Below are 15,972 nucleotides of genomic sequence, written 5' to 3' on the forward strand. Positions count from 1 at the left end.
TGTTTGTAAGAACAACAACATGACTGTGGAGTATCTCCACACAATTCAGTAAATGGGAAGATAAATGCCTTGGAGGTCTATTTGCAGACCTTGTTTGCCAGATTCAAACTATCTGAAAGTTCCACTGCAGAACGAAACATAGAAAAGCTGGCAAGTAAGTTGATCCTTTGGCAAACAAATTTTAAATTGCATTGGGTTCTCTTGTCTGCACTACATCAAGAATGAACAGTATAGTCGATCCTTATTAATGTGATTACTCCATAAATGATTTGATTAGGAAGTAGCTTACGCAGCACTTTCCCAACATTTGAACAGGTAATTATTTTAAATATGCCCAGAACACTCAGGAAATATTCTTTTTGTTCTCAACCATTGATTTCAAGAGTCTGACATGAAGATACTTTCTCCCCATAATGAAATCTTAATTGTTTAATTTATTTTAGAAAAAAAAAAACTTTAATCAATATAGAAATATGCAATCTTCCCTGCTATAGGACAGAATCACAATTTTGTCAAGTTTTTTTTTTTTCTTTTTCTCTAACCTGGAAGAATCAATGTGGGTGGGGAACGCAATATTTAGTTTTTAATTGAGTAGGCATAACTAAATTAAATTCATTTATTTCATTCATTCATTCATTCATTCATTTCATTCAGGCAATTTTGTGAAACTTTCATACCTACTGTATGTGGCAGACTAATGGTTTGGCTGTTACCTGAGTTGTGAGCAATCAATGATTGAGATTGAGTATATATATATATATATATGCTGTTACTAACTACTACTGCATGTTATATTTGTTTCCTGTTAGTTACCTACCCGGCTAACATATTCACCCAACGGTCTACTTCTTCAAATTCCCTGAATTATTTTGATGTGGCAGCGAGCTTAGCTAACATAGAGAGTTACTATTCATGTAGCTCTGTAGGGTATAGATGTAATGACTCTATAGATGTAATGAAATTTACAGGTAATAGCATACTGAATAAATAAAATAAATTGCTCTTTTGTGTTTATATATATATATATATATAATACATTTTACAATACCGAATAATATACTAATTAATAGTTAACTTTGTTATGTTTAGATATAATGACATTATAGAAATCATACCACAATGCATTTCAAAATCATGTAGATTTTTTTGTAATATCAAATATGTTCATCAGTGTTAACATTATTTTGATGCACACATAATTACGTGACAGTGCACTCTTTATACATTGCATCTGTACTTCACTACCTGTGAATAAAAAAACATTTGTTTGATTACTGAAAGCAAGGGTATCAAAATGGATAGGCAAGTAATCCACAGAACACATCCAGGCTTCAGCAGGTTATAGTGGGGTATAAATGAATTTGTTCAATGTGATGGTATTCTCTTGAGAAAATAAGCTTGTAAATTGCTAATCAAAGCCATTAACCCATTTCAACCATCACCAGCATCAGCGGTACGCATCGATGATTGCAATGCACACAGGGAAATGTTAAACTGACATGCTCTTAATGTGCTTCAGAAACATTCACTGGTCAGCAACTGTGAGATTTCTCCACGGCTCATTGCCAAAGCCCGGTTAGAATGAAGCTTCGCAAGACATTAACGTGCATACCCTTTTTCCTCTCTTTTAAAAAAAAAAATGAAGATGTGTTACCTCACACGCACGAACACACAATGTTAGTTGAAGATATTGACCATGGGGAGATTTGTCTTCGGCAGCGGTAATGGCAAGGGCCAGCGCATGCTGTAAATCCACCATTGGCTCAATACCCTGCAGTAATTAACAGCCAAAGTCCACGGTAAATCTCCCCAACCAGCTCAGACATGCCGCACTAAAATAAAACAGTGTAGTTATGATCAATGCCTGCGAGAATGAACCTGCATTGTTTCTTTCAGAGGAAGCTGGGAGTTTTGCTACACCGCTCCCGCTCCAGTGTTTTCCGTGTACACTTCAACAGTTTCCGGTAATCGCACTGCTTGATTAAAACGTGCAGGTACATTTTAGATCAACCTGTCGTGTTATATTTGTCACACTCTGGAAAGCCAAAGACCACAGTAACCCCCCCAAAAAAAGGTAGCTATTGGCTCGCATTCATTTTTATAGTAAGATAATATTTAAAATATGTTTTTTGTTTGTTCTTCCTTTTCGGTGACAACCGGGCAAAGTAACAATGCAAATAGTAGTATAAATTAGATAATTAATGGCTGGATATTAGTTAATGTATTAATATTATAATCATGAGTTAACAACTGTAAGAATAACATACATTGAGGGGTGCAGTAGCACGTTATAAACAGTAATAAATTCAATCATCCTGCCCCCCAATCTTGAGGTAAAAAAAGCAGAGCATCACAGAAATAGAAAAGCAGTAATCACACGTTTCCTCTCGAATGGCTGCCCTCAGCACCCTCGGGCTTCGCGTTGCCGAATCTCACGAAACCCCCACGCCGCGTGCTTTGAGTAAGCCCAGAGACAAATTCACACTCATTCTGACTGACTGACTGAAGCCTTCGGGCTGGGCACCTGTTTATCCACCCTCCATTCAACCCGAGGCTCCAGTCATGAGGGCTCCCCACAGCATCAGCTGCCCTCACCCCTCACACTTTAAAAAGAGTAGACACGCTGAGCACAGTGTCGAGGGTGAAAACCTATGTCCTCCTGTTACTTTGCAATGATCTAAATCACACTTTCTGACCTTCAAGAGACCTTTTTTTATTCATAGTTTCATTTTGATGATTTGTAAACACAACAGGTGTTCTAGCTACATCAGTTTTAAACCTTGACTGAGCCAAACAGTCATGCTCCGGGCTGTTTGTGTTCGCATTTCAGGGACGCAGTATTAAAATTCAAAAACAGCAGAATTCGACCGATATTAAAACAGCTCCAGCTGGGCTTCGCACTAGTCACCTGCTGCCACCACCCCTCAGCACCTAAATGCTGTCAGGGGCACTTAATATTTCTCTAAAATGATCACACTGTGTTGCTGGGCCTTCATCCATACCTGCAACACTAATGCAAAAAATGCACTTCCCCCTCTGCGAGGCACAAGAGCAGGGATAACTGTACTTTGGGAAATGAAAATGATACATTTTAATACATCAAAATATCCTCCCTCCAGCTCCTGTGGTTCGCATTAATGACCCTTGCAGCCTGGGCCTTGCTTCCTGGGGATCAGGAAATATAATGGATTTAACCACGGTGTCAGAATTACACACGGCGCACAGCAAATGCAATGAGACAGCACCACACTGCCGCTGTGTATAGCTGCTAGAGTGAGTGCTGTTCAATCTCATCTCCCATACAAATATTCTTTTCAGACTTTCCTTTTTTTATTACTTCCCATAGAGACAAGGAACATGTTCCGTGATTTTTTAAGAGAAGTCTGCTAAAGCAAACTGATACCACAGAGCAAAGCCTTCTTTATTTACTCTGATATATAATAACAAAACCCCTTATAATGAATTTTTGTGCAGTGTTTTGTTGTTTTCCCCATTGGTTAAAAAAAAAGAAGAAAAGAAAAGGTTTCTGATAGGTGTTTAGATTCAGCAATTGTCGGGGACACTGTGCTGTTTACATCCTAAAGCAAAATCTTTAGTATTATTTCAAATAAGTTAATAAATTAATTTGAATTCCTCTATTGAAGGCTTCATATTGTATTAGGTGTAAAAACTGTTGACCATTTGATCTGTTTTATTGTGTGAAGAGTACAATATTCGATAAATGTTTTAATCTCAAAGCATAATTAAATTGCTTTGGGGTGTTGTTGATTGTTGACATTATTATCAGCATTTTCTGAAGTGGTAAACTCACAGTGCATGTTTTTTTTGTGTGGTTTTTTTAATGCCTTGCTCTTGTCTATGTGTGCTAATAATGAAAGCACAATTACGGAAAGAAAAACAACAATAACAAAATCAGTTAATAGTTTAGCAACTAATATTTTTATTGAACTTTTTTCTGATCTATGATTGCAAATACCACAAAACCAAAGTCCTAACAAAAAAGGTCATAGAAGTGAAAGATCCATTCAATTCATGATTAAGTGTTCCTGATCCCCAGAATATGGACTGGATTCAATGAATATTTGCCACTGCAAATAAATGCAAGTTTAACTTTATTCTTGTAACAAATACAAAAGTTTATTTCAGCGATTGCAGAATTTGCCAAAGTTTGTTTTAAAATAATATTTTAAACAAAGTGGGTCAAATGTTAAGGCAAAAATGTTTGAATCCCAGCCTTAACTACTACTCTTTGAAAATGTAAAGGCCTCTTTGCCTGGTAAGCTAAAAAAAATGTAAACCAAACCATTTTAAGAGGCTTTGCCAATTGTGCCGACAAAGTAATGTCTTAGGGACCAACAACAAGTCAGGTTAACACAATTTGGAAATCCCTACATTATTATTTATCAATGACATGGAGATGGATATTAAGCATCCAAGTAATGTATATCTGTATAATTACATGGTACAGTTTTTGTAAATTAATTAAGTTTATCTGTTATGTCACATTTAACTGGGACCCATGTTAAAAGTATTTATCTGTAGCATTAAGAGTATAAAACAGTCCATTAATTTGGATAATAGTACCTGGTATGTAATTGCATTGCTGAGGTACCATGGCCCATTGCTGACTGCATATCGCTTTGCATTCCAGACTGTTAGTTATCCATGAGCAGCTTTATTTGTCCACTGTTGCTCAAGTGTAACCACACGTTCAAAAAGAAGAGATAGAAAAAAGAAAGAAGTGAAGGACAATCAGTTGCATTTAATGCTGATGTCATTATCTGGACAACCGGGCAAAACATCTTCTCAACTAAATCTCCCAATAAAATTTCCCAATTTCCAGAGGACAATGGCTTGATACATTTGAGTGCAAAATCAATTCATCTGATGACTTAAACATTATGTTTCAATTATATCTAAATGCATTTCGAGAAAAAAAAAAATTATTTGCATATTTATAAATTCAGAACATGCACTGAAAACTAAATGTATCCTCATTAACCCAAGAGGCAGCACAAAAATAAAAAGAAGACCCCTGACATTGGTGACACAAGGAGAACAAGCTGATGTCTTTCACAGCTTTTGGCATGATCAGTAAAACTGCTGGGTGAATTCCAGACTTGTTCAAGAGCTTTCTCAAGATCAATGAGACTAGCATCAAGCTGAAATGCAGAACGAACACCATTCCAGACAGACAGACAGACAGGCAGACAGAGTGGTCCAAAACTATAAGGCGAATTCCTCCCCTGAATTCAACAGCAGCATCAATTGACTTTTCTCTGGTTGACTTTTTTCAAACCAAAACCGAGTTTGTCATTTTTCAAAGGCTTCTCTCCTTTTGAGTCTGATGGTGGCAGAGTGCTCTTAACCATTTTGAATGAATCAACAGAGAGTCCAGCTGAGCCTCACAGCACATAGTAGCTCATGACAAGGATTTTACTTTTCTTCTCTCCTGACTTAGAGCACGCTCAGATTCAGAGCTGACTCACAGAGCACAGGTTAATTGGGACAAAGAGAAAATTATGGCAATTCAAGTGTCACAATTAAAAACAAAAGCACATACACACCCATAATATTGAAGCTTATTGCTTGTCAATTTTGGGCCTCGGCCTGCTTTTATCCACATTTTTATATCTATTTTTCCTGCCTATGAAGTAGCTATAAAGAAGTATCCACGGGTGATGGGCTCTTTGCTTTGACCCAGTTTGTGTCCGGGTGATGCTTGGCAGACAAAGTCTCTTTCACCTCAAGATGAGGTCTGTGATTACCAATCAAAGAGAGACTGTGTGTCTGGACCGGACACGGTGCTCGGGAAGCTTGGGTAACCCGTGTGCAGATCTAACCTCACGTCCTGCCTGGCAGGCAGACCTGCAGGCCTGATAAATTGCAGTGATTGCCGGGGGCATGGCAGCTGGACACTGGAAGAGGACAGATATAAGCCTCCCAAAGGCCTGGCCAGGAAGACTTAAGCAACAGCAACAAAAACACAACAACACAAAGCAGTTCACTAAGATAGTGATGACGATGCCTGTATACATCCATTCAAAGCAAGTTACAGTAACAAGCTGGATAATGGACCCTGCACTCTTCCCTCCCTAATATAAGAAGTGAGTTACACTGGCTGGTTAGAGGAGCAGTCTTTTTTACATCTCTTTTTTTGCCCAGGAAATGTCATACAATAAGGGAAATCTCTTGATTAACAATAAGACATTATTAAATAATCAAGAAAATTAATCAAATTAATTCATTATTAAACAGCATGCCTATCAATAGGGGTGGCTACATGCATTTCTTGCAGGAATGCAAGAAATACTATGTGAACCATTGATGTTCAAGACATAAACTCATAAATTAACATGTTTTTTTATGCATTTCATAACAATTTAATGTCAATGTGTACAGCATTCCATTATAAAACTCAAATAAATGAGTCTTGTGCAATGCAGTTCACTTCATCTAAAGAAAATAAAAGCCTTGGCAGCCAAGGTTTGTTTTGGAGCAGACTGCATACAATCATTACCTGGTTCTCTGTTTTTTTTTTTTTTTTCCTGTACCTGGGACATGCACTTTATCCACAGCATCAATAATGGATGGCAGCTGTGTTTTTTGAGGTGTGTGATTACAGTGTGGCGTTTAGCCGCCTCTCAAGTATCTGTAGGCCAGGGGAGTCCTCAGGGACTGCCGGGTGTGACAGGCTTTGAGAGGGTAAATATGGATTAAATGAAGCAGAAAAACGGCACCGAGTCTTCACAAAACGCACCGCCACTGTCCCACATACAGTGCGGACACCACCGCCACAGATTCCGCCGTACTTCCCTGGTTCTGCTGCATTTGACACCTGAGTGTCTATCTTTTGCATAATTGCTTCAGCTTATCTTCAGCGTTGAGCAACAATCCTGCACTACTGCTATTAACGTAATGTGAACGAGCATCTCCCACACACACTATTTCTGTTTTGTTTCGCGGCACAAGCCTCCACATCAGAATGCAGCTACAGGCTGTCACTCCCAAAGGGATAAAAGTGGGCTCCTGCACCAGAAGGAAAAAAATGGAAAACACAAATGATGGGATGCTGAGACTGACCTATTCTAGGGTTGCGTGCTAGCTTACAGAATTAATGTGGTTTTAATATTTTGAAGCACAAAAATGTGCTTTTTAAAAGGTTGATTTAAGTGAGGTCCTACTGCTCCTACTATTGCACAGAAATGGGATGTTACATTGAACAATATCCAAAATGCAGAATAATATACAGTAGAACCCTACAGTACTGTCATGTGGTATTTGAGGTGAGTTACTGGAGTAAACAATTGTTCCTTCTTTTCAGAAGATACAGAAAGTCATTTTACACTTAACACTTCTTTCTCTCCATGGACACTTTTTTAAAATTTTCTTATGATCCTTAAGTTATTTTTTAATGACAGTGAGGACCCTTTTTTAAAGCTTTAATTACTTCACCACAACAGATAGCTTATTATCATTAAAACCGTTCCTTTTACAAATAGTAAAACTTATCCGTCTCAGTTTTATTTCTTTAAATTACCATCTTGCTTCCAAAATGCCTGTAAAACCCTTGAGCAGGTCATTAAATTTCAAATATTAAACATTTTATAATGAATAGATTTTTTTTTCTTTCTTTTTATACTTCCATTTTGGCCCACCATGGAAAAAGTCAGACATCTGGTTAACTTGGCTCCGAGATCCTTTGCAACAGCCACAAAGGGCCAAAAGTCCAAAATGCAGTCATTAGGTTACATTAGTGATTAGATATGGTTGTTGTGTATATAAATATAAATTAAAAAAGAAGAGAAAGAAGTGGCTGGAAGCAATAAGCTTATAATACAGACTAATGTATACCAGATCCATGGTCAAATTAGTGAATGGTAGCAAGGCTATTTACTTTAACTGGTACTGGCTGATGTCCTGTTAATCCTACAGGAACCCTTGCTAAGTTAACATTCAAGTATTATCTAAGTATTATTGAGCAAGCATAGCAATAGATGCTGATTGTGATGACACTGGTAAAATTTTGAGCTAGGTATTGTGTTTGATAATAATGATTGCAACATAATTAAAGTTAGCTAAGTCGCTACTGTCACTGCAGAGCCAGCCTGCTAATGTCATCAGTTAAAATGCTAGATTGCTTCTTCCATGACGTTTTGCATGTACACAGGGATTTTCATATCCTCAGGGGACATCAGATCTTTAGGCAGAGAAAATACGAACCAAGGCCGATTATTGCTGCTTTCCTTACTTGAAAGCTGAATGCAGCATGGATGAAGAAGGGAGTGAGAACAGGCTTACTCTTAGTGGACATTAAACTTAGTGTTCAGTACCCTAGTTAGAAAGCTCTCTCTCTCTCGTGTGTGTGTGTGTGTGGATATGTGTCTATGAATGTGTCTTTATTTGATCACTAGGGGTTTTCCTTTAACCCTGGTCTATAGAAGGGGAAAAGTGGAATGGTACAAGGAGAATCGTCAATACGACCTCCTGCGCGCCAATAGCATACAGCCATTCCATTGTACACATTTTCCACCATTGTATATTGCACATTGTAAGTCACACTACTGGTGCATCATTTGCAGTTCCCTTCAATGTAAAACTGTACAGAGGAAAACATTATTTTGGAGTCAGATAACCAAGATATCATTCAGTGAATCCCATTCCAATTGCACTGGGTACTGCTACACACATTCCTTCGCCACTCAGATGCTTCCACTGTTTGGTGTGTCTGAGGGGATTCTTACAGAATTCCCGAAAACAAAGGATTCTTTTCAGAGAATGGACTTATTCAAAAGAAAACGGGGTTAGAATCACCAAATTTACAAAATTATTTAATTTCTTCATATCATTAAAGTCCAGGTGTACATGCACACATGATGTTCTTGATTAGAAATGCCAATGGTGAAAAGAAAAACCCTCTTTTTAAAATGTATACAATATTGCAAAACGATAACAGGATGATACTATTACATGTTAATGGGAATCTACACTTTCTGTTCAGCTTAATGAGGATGATTGGTGGGAAGCATGCTCTGGAATCCAAAACAACTAACTCTAACTACTAGAAGGCATTTTCTTAGAAGGTACTTACAAGATACTTCACTACATCTAAAGATAACTTTAAATACGTACTCATCCAAGTCTTGCTGTTGGAGGAAATGTGGTGAAGTAAATGCAAACCACTCGCATATCTTACTGCTCTGCTCAATATTAAAACATTTCTGTTAAGACATTTCTCAGATGAAATTACAAATACCATAAAGGATATTTTTTAATTCAATATATTGAACCTAAGTGCATTATGCTTGGCATTGCACCTCCAGGAATAAACCAGGAATCTGATAAATATCATTATAGTATCTTAGGAACTGCAGCCATAAAGCAAATGACTAAGCACTGGCTAAGACCAACTCCTCCAATAATACAAAAATGGAGGTCTACAGTAAAAGAGGTACTGGAGATGGAAAGGATAACTTACATTATTAGATATAAGATATACGATATAAGATATGGTATTTGAAAAGTGATGAAACATGGTATTGAATTATTTGAAACAAAAGGAGAGGGGAATCTCCAAAATGTAAAATCAGTCCACATAAGCAGACCATAATCCATTTACACCATTTTATGAGTATGTGTGCACACATGGTATGTGCATATACAAGTGGGTGTGTGGTTGTGTAGGTGTATGTGTGAGGATCTCATACACACAGATTGTTCTCCCTTGTTGAACAAGTAGCCAATCTGAACCTAATACTATTCTACTAGTCTTCAATGTATATATTCCCTAGTGTTGACACTTATTATGTGTAATGAGTATGTATGGAAGTGTGCATAAATGAATTCTGAGATGTCAGTTATTATTATTACTATTATTTTCTTTGTTTTATTTGTCAGATTGTCACTCAGGTCACAAAAGGGGAAACATATTTTTAAAACATTTCAATTTGTAATTTCAGATGTATGAAAATGAATTAAAATGAATTCTTGCAATAAAAGTGTTAAATGAGATTCTAGATTGCTAAAATGACATATATTGCAAGTGACAATATATAATTTGCCACAGGAAAACTGGATTTGAAAGCTTTACTGAATCCATGCATATTATTGCATATCTTGATTGCAGACCTGTCCTTCTTTGTACTTTGCTGCAAAGTTGTGACAGTAATAAATGCAAAGCATCCTTGTTGCATCTGAAAAGGTCAGACTGTGCAGATTTATGCATTTATAAAATCTAAAATAAATCAAGTATTTATGGTAGGTGACTTCTTGTTTTATCCTGCCAACATTCCCTTTAGGTTTGTAATGTTGTACTAACCTGACAGCATGATGGAGATCACGAGCCTTCATACTAAACATACAGCCCTTAACTTACTTAATGAACACAGGAACTAAAGGAAGTGATATTAAATACCAGGATGTTAAAGTTGAAGCCATTACTTTACTGGTTTACTGATCCAAATCTGCTTACAGTTTTAGTTTTAATGTCAAACTTCACCTTGCCAATTTCCCTCAAACATCCCTACCCCCCTCCCCCCACCAAAAAAACACTCATAATATCATAAAATGTACTTCCATTCAAGAACTCTTTTTTAAATTTAATCTATGTTTTCTCCATTAAAGTCAATGGAACGGTTTCCTCTTTTTCTGCCATTGCTTGGGGAATTCCATGATTCCTGATGTCACATTGCCTTCTTCTATAATCTGCCATGGTTAGATATGAAATGCATAACCTTCTATGATTTACAGTTTCATTATTCAAGCCCTATCATTACAGCTCTAGGGACGATTCAACTTTGCCGGCCTTAGTTCAATGGAAGTTGTTTTTTATATTTGAATTGGAAATAAATGCAAACTGCTTGTTTATTCGGTTAATTAAAGATGACTACTGCTGCTCTTGATAAAAAACAATTTGCTAAACCTGGCACGGAAGTCTTATTTCTCTAACTCTTAGTATGTAGTGCAGATTTGGGTTTGTGCAACGGCTGGCACACAAGGGAGATGGAAATGACGATTGGAACAATCTGTTATGGCATGTGGACCATGTAGGAGGGACCCTTTTGGGTCAATTTGAACCTTTGACAACCATGAAGATGGCGAGGTGAAAGAAATAAAATACGATTAGAGCTGACAAGCACCACCTGATAAGTGTCCCAGTTGGTCAGACTGGCACAGTGAACAACACCCACAGAATCCATCAAGACCAAGCTTTAATAGCAAATAAATGAGACATCTGCTAAATGAAAGCTAATTGGCCTCAAGTCACAGACTAGCAAAGCTCACAGAATTGATTCAGATCTTTGAAGTCTTGTATTTTTTATTGCTAATCTATATACCTATGCATATATAAAGAAGGATGCCATTGAAGGATACATTAAAAAGATTGTCATACGTCACATCGATGGTCAAATATGCCAACGTATCTTTGATGTTATGGGGTTGTTTAGCCTACTGGTCTTGGGGTCAATGGAATTGTGAACTCCAGTAAATACCACAAAATGTTGGGCAAAAACCAGGTAACTCCCAACAAGGAAGCTCTAATTTGCCTACAAATTAATCTTTCTGAAAGACAATGATTCCATGCATATCTCAAATCAGTAAATAAATGTCTAACAGGTCTTAAAATGAATGTTCTGCAATGGCCATCTCAGTCTCTAGACTTGAATCTGATCCAAAAATAATGATTTGAACTGAAATGCTAATTAACAGAGTCAAGGACATGGGCTTATAACAAGTTCTACAGCTAGCATTGAACTCCTTGGAATATTTATATTGATACTTCAGGATTGGGTTTAAGTTTCCCCAACCAACCATAAAGTATCAGTCCGTTTTTCATGGATAGGGACAATTCATTTAGAAAATACTGCAACAGAAGATTACAATGGAACATCGGATTCATGAAGTTTTAACGGACACCTGTAATTTTACATATTATATCAGTCATGTATTGGTTACATTAATTCAGGAACATTAGACAAAATGGCTAGAATTAAATGTACAAAACAACAAAACCAAAACAATTATGTACACATCTGCCAATTAGCTAAATATAGTTTTTTTTCTGGTAATGGTAGATGGCATGAGATGTCTATTACTATCAGCTATCAAAAACATAAGAAAAGATAAAAGACATTTAACAATGAAAAGAAAAGTACACATCAGCTATTGGTGTGATACGTACGTTTAGCTAGAGGTATCGTGAGCAGACAGCTGTGTTATTTACTGAAACCCATGTAAGTACACTATGCTAAATGTTTCCAAAGTTACAGTAATAAATACTGAACCATTGACCACAAAAATGCTTGGTGTGATGTGTTGCAACAAAGATATTTGCTAGATCAAAATGCTTTTCATCCTCATATTTAACCTTAGTTATTGGTTTTATGAATCAATCATTATATATAACCTGTTGCTATGGTAACGTTCCCTTTTGGGATTTCCAAACAGACGATTTGAAAGTTTTCACATATTGATTTAGAACTGTAATTCAACAGGGCGAGCTCCTAACAAGGCTGGTGTTCAATCAGCTGAATTTATTTATCAGTTAAATTTGCTTGATTGGTTGTTTGAGTAACGAAGGGAACAATAGTTTTTTTTTGTTTTTATAATTTTTTTTTTAACATGGGTGATATGGTTGTTTGATAATTTTTTTCATTACATGAATGGAAAAATGTCAACCACCAGCTTGCTCAGTTTCCCTTTGTCTAATATTACATTTTGTCTAAAGATCTGAAGCGATTCAGTGTGATAAATATGCAATAATAGAGAAAATCAGGAAGGGGGAAAGTACTTTTTCACAGCACAGTATTACCATTCAGTTTTGTTACCAATTTCCCCTACAGTAGGACAAATGTTTGCTTCAAAAGAGCAAGTCGTGGTTTACTTGCGGAAATGAGCACTGGAGCTTTAACCGACCTATTTCTCTATTTTCTGAGAAGGGCCCTCAAAACACATAACTGCCATCACCTAATGTAAGAGGAGGGTCAGGTAACAGTAATTTGCACAGAAAAAAAAGCATAGCACTCTCTCCCTCCCTCCAGCATTGTTCCACAAATAAATAATTTTGATCTTCCTCATCCAGGGCTCAGCACTGTCTTTTCCCAACTCACGCTGGTCCAATAATTTACTAAAGTGAACAAAAGGGGATGATTCAACAACCCCACATTATCCTATGAGCATGAGTGCTAAGAGTGCTTTGTTGTGTCACAAGCTGGCAGAAGCTGGTGTTTTTAAATGATTTGAGTCATGGGTACTCAAGTTTTCATTATGTCCATTCTGGCCAAAATGGGAAGATGGCTAAGTATTTAATTATTATTATTATTATTATTATTATTAATCTTTCCACTGAATTAAAGGCATACTACGCAGGTTTTTTGTGGCCCTTATAGACTTTGTTTGTGGTCAAAGAAGTCTCCTACTCCATCCCCAACCCCACTCACACCTCCGCTGAGGATGCTCGAGCGCGGCAAGAAAAATGTCAAGCAAAGAGGTGAGGTGGTCAGAGATATTGAAAATAGCATTTTTTGCAACATGAATGATTCCATATAGATGGTAACAGTATTTAGGCCGTGCTCTAACGATCTGTACACTGAGTGCACCCCTTAGCATGTGAGAACATCGCATGGTAGCTACTCCGTTAGTAAGAACTGGGATGTAAACACCGACTGGTGTTTGGAATAAGTAACATTATATATATATATATACATATATATACATACATATATATATATATATATATATATATATATATATATACATACACACACACACACACACACATCATACACACACACAAATATATGCCTTTTCAACAGTTTAGCCGGGTCAAATGAGTTTAAGTTAAATGATCTATCATATATACAGTTCTGTGCTATAAACCTGAGATACTGACTATGAAATGAGAAATTGATGGCTGACATATATTTTTTAACTATTAAAGCCAGATGAGACCCTGAATACTAAATGTGCACCTTCCTGGGGTTTTTAGCTCTAGAAGATGGAAAAGTTTGGGCTTGTCAGTGTGATGCAGCTGAAAATGAATACAGTCAGTGGGTGGTGGTAGGGAGGTGGGAAAGGGGGTTATGATAATAGCATGTCAAATCAAGGGTTGCGATATGGAGCCATAATTTCTTCTCAGAACACATCCTCCAAAGAGCAGGATAATAGCAGAGTAGCTCTCCAAAGTGAATAAATGAGCTTCTCCTCGTTGCAGCAGGGCCCTCCTTTAGTAAAAGTAACATATTTTCAGCCCGATTAGGGCCCGCTTTTTTTTTTCCCCCCTTCTGCTAATGTACCTCCTTTCAAAATGTGTAACCATGGCAACGGCTAAACGTCTCAGTTCAGCAGAGGAATATCAATTTAATCTAGGCGAATGTAACATGTCATCTCACACTGCCAGGCCTCCGGTGTCCCAAAAAGCCAAAAACACCATGTGAAAACCAAACTTTAATGAACTGCCCACAGTGCTCTGCATCCAGCAGCTGACAAGCTGTTGGAGTTCGTAGCTGAAAGGTTGGATGTTTGATTCCTGGTTGAGACGCTGCTGCTGCACCCATTAGCAAGGTGCTTAACTCAAAACCTCCAGCTGTATATATGTATAATATGAATGATTTCCTGTCAATCAGTAATTACAACATGACAGGGTAACTTACATGCATTCACACAGCATACAGAAGAATATGTTGACTTTTTGTTTAGTTTACTTAATTGATTAATTTCTCTCGCTCTCAAGTGGGCTATTTTTTATTGTCAGCTTTCATTCCAGAAAAGGTGAGGAAGGGGCTGTTGGGGTTGATCTAGGACACTCAGTGCATTAGGAAAGCAGAGTGACATTGTCCTGGAAGAGTTTCTTGACTATATTCTGCGCAATCTTCCATCAGAAACCACTTCACATCTCACTTCACAACCCCTTTTTCTGCAAAAAATGTTTGATAATCAGAAAATGAATAAAACATTTTTTGTGCATTGAAAAAGTAACAATTGCATGCCATTTCAAAGTCAAAATGAGTAGCAAAAAATCTTAAAAATCATCTGTCCTCGGTTACAGCACTTGCTACCAAGTTCCAGGCTGCATCACCATCAGCACAAGAACTGTTTGTCGGGAGCTTCATGAAATGGTTTCCATGGCCAAGCAGCCACACAAAAGCCTAAGATTACCATTCACAATGCCAAACGTCAGCCGGAATGCTGTAAAGCACACCGCCATTGGACTCTGAAGCAGTAGAAACGCATTCTCTGGAGTGATGAATCACGCTTCACTATCTGGCAGTCTGATGGACGAATCTGGGTTTGGTGAATGCCAGGAGAATGCTACCTACCCAGAATGCAGAGTGCCAACTGTAAAAAGTAAAGTTTGATGGAGGAGTAATAATGGTGTGGGGCTGTTTTTCATGGGTTGGGTTAGACCTCTTAGTTCCAGTGAATGGAATTCTTGATGCTACAGCATACAACGATATTCTAGAGAATTTTGTGCTTTGAACTGTGTGGCAAAAGTTTGGGGAAGGCCCCTTCCTATTTCAGCAAGACAGTGCCCCCATGCACAAAGTGAGGTCCATAAAGAAATTATTTCCAGTTTGGTGTGGAAGAACTTGACTGGCCTGCATTGAGCCCTGACCTCCGCCCCATCAAACACCTTTGGGATGAACTGGAATACCAACTCCAAGCCAGACCTTATCACCCAACATCAGTGCCCGACCTCACTGATGCTCTTGTGGCTGAATGGAAGCGAAGCCACACAGCCATGTTCTGAAATATAGTGGAATGCCTTCCCAGAAGAGTAGAGGTTGTTATAGCAGCAAAAGGGGGAACCAACTCCATATTAATATCCATGGTTTTGAAATGAGATGTTCAACAAGCACACAACAGTGTGATGTTCTGGTGTCCAGATACTTTTTGGCAATGTAGTATATTCTATTTTTTAAACTCTTTTTTATTTTTAAAAAAAAAAACTGATTTTGAACAGAAATTAGGCAT

The 15,972-nt window shown here is 37.5% G+C and overlaps 1 protein-coding gene across 6 annotated transcripts in view; it reads right to left on the reverse strand.

The window, feature by feature from the left end:
* LOC135251192 (teneurin-1-like) overlaps positions 1-15,972 on the reverse strand; it is a 361,745-nt gene that overhangs the window by 224,963 nt on the left and 120,810 nt on the right. The gene's annotated exons all lie outside the window — the stretch shown is intronic.

The sequence above is a fragment of the Anguilla rostrata genome, chromosome 3 (assembly GCF_018555375.3).
Source record: "Anguilla rostrata isolate EN2019 chromosome 3, ASM1855537v3, whole genome shotgun sequence".
NCBI classification, from domain to species: domain Eukaryota; kingdom Metazoa; phylum Chordata; class Actinopteri; order Anguilliformes; family Anguillidae; genus Anguilla; species Anguilla rostrata.